This window comes from Sinocyclocheilus rhinocerous, unplaced genomic scaffold (genome assembly GCF_001515625.1).
Source record: "Sinocyclocheilus rhinocerous isolate Xijiao unplaced genomic scaffold, SAMN03320098_v1.1 scaffold616, whole genome shotgun sequence".
Lineage (NCBI taxonomy): Eukaryota > Metazoa > Chordata > Actinopteri > Cypriniformes > Cyprinidae > Sinocyclocheilus > Sinocyclocheilus rhinocerous.
Genome location: NW_015631496.1, coordinates 145,407 through 152,284, shown reverse-complemented (window position 1 = coordinate 152,284; position 6,878 = coordinate 145,407).

Here is a 6,878-nt window from a genome sequence, read left to right as displayed (position 1 = left end):
TTTTCTTTTTTTTTTTTTTTTTTTTTTTTTTTTTACATACTTTTACAAATTGTCAGATAGAGATAATTAATTCAGACATTTTAAATGAAAATTTCATCATCAGCCCATTATTTTCAATAGATTTCTTTTGTCTGTCATTCATGCAACTTTTAATACATAATACCAATAAAGGGAGAAATGTGAAGTTTTATGAACTCCTCAAAAATAAGTATTTTTCCACCTCTCTTTCTGTCTGTCTTTGTGAAAGGTAATCTATAATGCATATGCCTTGGCTATGGCTGCATATTGTCTTACAAAGGCAGCTCAAAGTGCTCTGTTCAGCGGAAAGGCTAGCACATGCTGACAGATGCTGCAGGAACCTACAGGAGCATACACCCATACACGCACACACTGGAGGAGTGAGATAAAGATGCATTGCTCATCGGAGAGAGGGATTACACAACTGATGGGCCCAAAAACACGCTCTTTATACATAGTGTTTTTCTACGTCATTTCAATAAACCAAAAGTTAATATTGTGTAACTTATCTCAATGACTCAATATATAGTCAGTTATTGTCTAGTTTTGCTCCACCAACAAAAAGAGCACAAAAACATTTCCAAGCTGAATGCGCATCTGTGAGCAACGTGTTACATATTGAACCAGTGTGTTTTAACAAATCGCTTGAGTGAATGATTCAGTGACTCATTCTTGATTTGTTCCTGAATGAATAAGACCACATTCCATTCTGAAGGACTCCCTATGCCATAAAACCTTCAAAGTGTTTACCCTCAAAAGGATGAAGTAGGGTCTTGCCCAGGCAATAAAGGAGGCACTGTCGTCATACATTTAAATCTGTGCAACCAGTCATAGCAGTTAAGTGTCCATCAATTGTACTCTTCAAAATCATTCATTCCGAAGAGCCCTTCGGTTTTGGAACAACCCTTCAATATGGTGGCCATGGTTGTTTTGACTCTGAAGTGCCCTTCAGAGGTAGATTTATCCCATTTGCAATGCAGGCCGCAGGCGTAAGTGTTTAAACTAATCAGTTGAGTGAATAATTCAAAGATTCATCCCTGAATGAATTATTCACTTACACAAGTGACTCACTCATAAATATGACCACTTAACGCCACCTATTGGTGTATCAATGTAAAGGTGTGGTCACATTAGCAAGATTTCTCATGCAAGATCAGATTATAGACCAGGGGTGGCGAACGTCGGTCCTGGAGAGCCGCAGCCCTGCAGAGTTTTGGTTTAACCCTAATCAAACACACCTGAACAAGCTAATCAAGGTCTGAAGGGTTACTAGGAAGCTACAGGCAGGTGAGTTTTTATTAGGGTTGGAGCTGAACTCTGCAGTACTGCGGCTCTCCAGGACCGGAGTTCGCCACCCGTTATAGACCATTGTCAATAGTGTAGCAATTTATGAAGCACAGACCAAGCAGCTTTATTTTGGTGAACGTGGTGGATTTCTGTGACCAACTTGAACATGAGTGAAATCTGCATGAGGAACTTTTGCACCCTCAAACGAAACTCCCAATCGCATGGATTCTTATTGAAATGATGAGATTAGGCAACGCAGCAGCCTGGACCCAGCTCCAAGTGGATGGGGCAATTCCAAAATGGGTGGAACTATCTTTCCAAATGGGATGAATGGAAGGTCCATAACTAACCCTACCCCTAAACTTAACCAAGTATAGAGATGCGTTCGACTTTATGCGGCGCCGCGCAAACCGATCGGCGGCTGACTTCATCAAAGTACCGCGATAGCGTTTCGAGAGCAGCCGGCTGACTCAGCTGGCGCAGCTTTTTCAGAGCGACTGCAGGAGTGCTGATGATGACACAGCTGTTTCACATTGGCCAAATTCACCACATGACAACAATGAAGTGTGTTTCTAACATCTTCAAATCCAATACTGCTCATAAATCTGTTTTTAGAACAGTAAAAGCTTTTTTACTGTAGTCGCAATGTTATATTGAGTCACGTTTATGATGAAAGCATATACACCCCCACTTTATTAGTATTTAAATAGTATATATTTACATTGAACTTTATTCTTGAACAGATGGCCTTGTATTAAGCAGTATATAATCAGTATATCTGTAGCTCATGAAAACGTTTCTGAAACGTCTGTATATTTGACAAATATTGCATTTAATTCACTTCATCTGCGATAGAGTATGCAAACACCGCGAGAGCGTCACTACCGGGAGCAGAAATGTCCGGCTTGACAGCTCCGTTTTCAACTCCGCCCCCGACTGCAAGTGGCTACTCTCGTTGACTGCCGTCTGTAGCCGTGCTTCAAGTCGAACGCACCTTATGTCTCTGCAGGAAAGTAATGGGAGTTATCAGATTGGTGGGCGAGGCCAAAACAGAGGGGCGTTTTCAACCGTGTTACCTGATTGGCTGACGTCATAGTGACAGGTAGGATAGGGTGGGGTTAGGTAAGGGGGATCAATAGGTGCGTTCGACTTGAACCACGGCTACAGACGGCGATCAACGAGAGTAGCCGCTTGCAGTCGGGGGCGGAGTTGAAAACGGAGCTGTCAAGCCGGACATTTCTGCTCCCGGTAGTGACGCTCTCGCGGCGTGTACTCTATCACAGATGAAGTGAATTAAATGCAATATTTGTCAAATATACAGACGTTTCAGAAACGTTTTCATGAGCTACAGATATATTGATTATATACTGCTTAATACAAGGCCATCTGTTCAAGAATAAATTTCAACGTAAATACATACTATTTAAATACTAATAAAGTGGGGGAATATATGCTTTCATCAGTGTTTTATGATAAACGTGACTCAATATAACATTGCGACTACAGTAAAAAAGCTTTTACTGTTCTAAAAACACAGATTTGTGGCTATTATTGGAATTGAAAAGGTTAGAATAAACCCGAAACACACATGATAGTTGTCATGCGGTGAATCTGGCCAATCGTGAAACAGCTGTGTCGTCATCAACGCTCCTGCAGTCGCTCTGAAAAAGCTGGGCCAGCTGAGTCAGCCGGCTGCTCTCGAAACGCTATGGTACTTTGATGCCACACGTGGCAGTGACGTGGCGTCGGCGCCGGTTCAAGTCGGACAAAATTTCTAACCGGCGTGCACTGCTTCAAGTCAGCTGCCGATCGGTTTGTGCGGCGCCGCATGAAGTCGAACGCACCTATTTTCATTGCATGATTTAGAAACACCCAGCAGTTTGAAAACACCCACAAATCAGAAATGCCCACTTTTGCTCTGCAGAGACCTCAGTCTTAACTTAACGGTTATAATTTGAAGCTCTCCGCCTACTCGCAGCATAAATTCCTCCCACTTGGAGGACTTCAGGGCTGCAGTGACATATATTTTGAAATTACTGGATTTTGCCGAGTAGCGGTAGTTAAATGTGACAGCACCTTAACTTGCAGGAAGAGTCATTGGAAAATCCCCAAAATTAAGAAAGAAGCACAAAGAAAGAAAATACCACACTCAAATTCAAGGAAATGTACTGTTACTGTCAATATAGTATAGCAGATGTTTTGCCAGTGACGAATAGCTTTCTCCTGGTATTACATACCTCTTTGTGACCAACAACTCTCTAGTTTATGAAACCAGAAAATATGTTGTAAATACATCATGAGGAGTGTCTGCTAATATGAAAGTACTAGCGATATTACCGTTGTCTCCAGCAGATGGCAATGTTTAAAGTGTCATCACGTCTCCCCCACAGCGCACTCAAAAGCCTGTAAAGCCATTGTGATGCAACAATGCCTTGGCCTGCCTGCCTCCATCCTACTCTGTTATATCCAAACACTGCCTGTCAGCACCCAGATTGAATTTGGACATCTCATTTCCAGCCTGGGGAAAAAGTGTTTTTACAAGGTCAACAATAGGCAGAGAGAAAAAGAGAGAGAGGGATGAAAGATACAAGTGAGAAAATTTCTGCAGTTCAGAGCAATCAATATCTCCTCCTCTCTCATGTGGGAGTTCCTGTATACTATGAAACTATCCCGTATCTCAGGGGCTCACACACATATGCCGGTACATGAAAGGCGGTCCTATTGTTCTTTGGTTTCCGGGAGGAGTGCTTTGTGTTTTTGCAGGGGGTGGAGGCTGGGGAGGGTTTTATTGTTCGTGATAAATATGGTATGTCTCCTTAGTGATTATATGCTTGCTTAATTCTATATAAATTACACACACAAGCACACGCACACATTCAAACTTGAGGGGATCTGCTACGACTTTAGAAACAGTGTGTATGTGTGTGTTTATCTTGAAAAAAACACCATGAACAAAGCTTTAACCTCTCTCCCCACCTCTTAATGTGGGCCAAGTGAACAGATAAAAGTAGAAGACTGTACCTCTAGAGGTGCACACCCTTTCTCCCTCCCTCTCTCTCTCTCTCACACACACACACACACACACACACACACACACAGATACTGAACCCCCTACTGATTCCATCAAACCCTCCCTGCACTTTTCCTCCCTACCGTCACACTCTCCCTCTGTTCAAGTAGATTACTCACAACAATTTCTACAGTTTCTTTGTTTTAGTCATAGTTTTTGTTATTGAAGTCAACATTTCATGTCAAATTCATTTTTTTTGTCAGTTTTACTCAAATGTAATTTTACAATATTGTGCAATCATGCTTTAATTATTATTGTCACTAGCACTTGAAGTTCACATGTGGAGTCGTCATTTTGTTCAGGTAAAAATTGTAATATTACGTACACTACTGTTCAAAAGGTTGGGGTTGGTAAAATTGTTTATGTTTTTTTAAGAAATATCTTATGCTCGCTAAGGCTGCATTTATTTGATAAAAAAGTAATATTTAGAAATATAATGAAAATTTAAAATAACTGTTTGCTATTATATTTAATTTTATTCCTGTGATGGCAAAGCTGAATTTTCGAAAGATTATGCTTAGTTTTCAGTGTGACATGATCCTTCAGAAATCATTTTAATATGCTGATTTGATGCTTAAGAAACCATTCTTTTTTTTTTTTTATCACGGTTGAAAAATATTTGAATATTTGTTGAATACCTTTTTTTCCAACCATATATTTGTACAGGATTTAAGATGAATGGAAAACTTATAAGAACTGCTTTTATTTTAAATATATATTTTTTGCAACAATGTAAAAGTCTTTTTAAAGGGGTCATCCGATGCCCATTTTCCACAAGTTGATATGATTCTTTAGGGTTTTAATGAAAAGTCTGTAACATAGTTTGGTTAAAATTTCTCAAAGGTAGTGTAAAAAACACCTTTTTTTACCCTGTCAAAAACAGCTCTTTTCAGAGCAAGCACACTCCCTTCAGAAACAAACATAATCCACTGTGTCTTCAGCGGCTCAGATGTCGGGAGTAAATGACGACTGCTATGTTCATTATTAAATCCAACAACAGAACACCTCAATCGCTTAGGAGTCATTCTTGTCTACATCTGCTCCAGCGGTGAAACAATAGCGGACTGATGACAGCTCACTCAGGGCGGGTCTAAGGTAAAACACCAGGCCAGTCTGTGCTGAAACGCTACTGTCAATCAAACTATCGTGGGAGAGGCCTGTCTATGTGACATCACACAGACAGGCATCTGAGATCGGCTCGATTTGAAAAAGGGGTAAAGAGATTTTAGTAGATTGAAAAAAAAAAAGGGTGGATGGATTTTTATCATTATAGGGTGGTTGTGTACACACAGTGCCAACACACATTCCAGTTCAAACAACTTGTAAAAGTGCATGTAGCATCCGATGACCCCTTTAAATCAATTTAATCTTTGCTGAATAAAAATATTAACGATTGCAAGGGGTGGAGGGAAAGTTAATGTATGTGATTAGATATTACGAGGACACAGTTAAAAAAAGATAAAATAAAGAAATAAATGATGTGCATGATTTTTTTATAAGAAACACTGCAATATTTGCAACATGCAATAAAAAAGAATAGTAATTTTTGATTTTATGTGACTTTAAACATAGGGCCTACAATATTCGCAAGGTCCCTTTACGTTATTTTGTGGTGCTTAAACTATCCCTGTTAGGTAAAACCTTTATGATCAAATAATCAATTACCCCTAACATAGAAACTCACACTGACACCCATCAGTCATCAGTCACCCATTATCAAGGGCGCCAAGATCTTTTGGTGTAAAAGTGAATTATTATGCTAAATGACATTCAGGATGCGTGACATGGAATCGGGTTATTGTTTTAAGTGAAAAATGCATTCTATCCTCAGAATGTATTACAGTGCTTGCAGTCAAGGTTAAAGAATATGCGAATATCCTTTCCTTGGAGTTGTACTTCACAACGCCCACCGCTCTCATCTCATTATCTAAATGACAGGTCTGGGAGAGGGACAGTGCTTTGACTTGTACACGCTACTGGTCTTTAGTGCTGGATTATAATCAGCAGTGACACTCATTATCTAAAATCACCTTTGTCATCGTATGAGTGTCTTTCAATCCTTATGGGATAATCAGTGCCAATGACCATCAGTTTGAGTGTCATGTTAAATACCTGCTGCTCCATGTTCTGTTATCACACACAAACACACACACACACACACACACACACACACCCCCACCCACCCACCTACCCACCTGCTCACTCAGGGCCTGCTAAGGGTGGCATGCGAGATACTGGGCAAATAGCCAAACTGAAATAGCCAGTACAGCAGCAGACCTTTACTTGGCTCATGAGATCCAGGACATGGTTAGTTGAAATCACTTAAATTCAACATAAAATCAAAATCGACCTTTTAATGTATGTATTTTGTCTTATTGTTAATGAATCGTTAGTGTATGCTATTCCAGAGAAATAAAAGTATGTGTCTTAGTCATCTTTAATTCTAAGGGACACTTTATGTTTTAATGATAATAATGATTAATCATATATATATATATATATA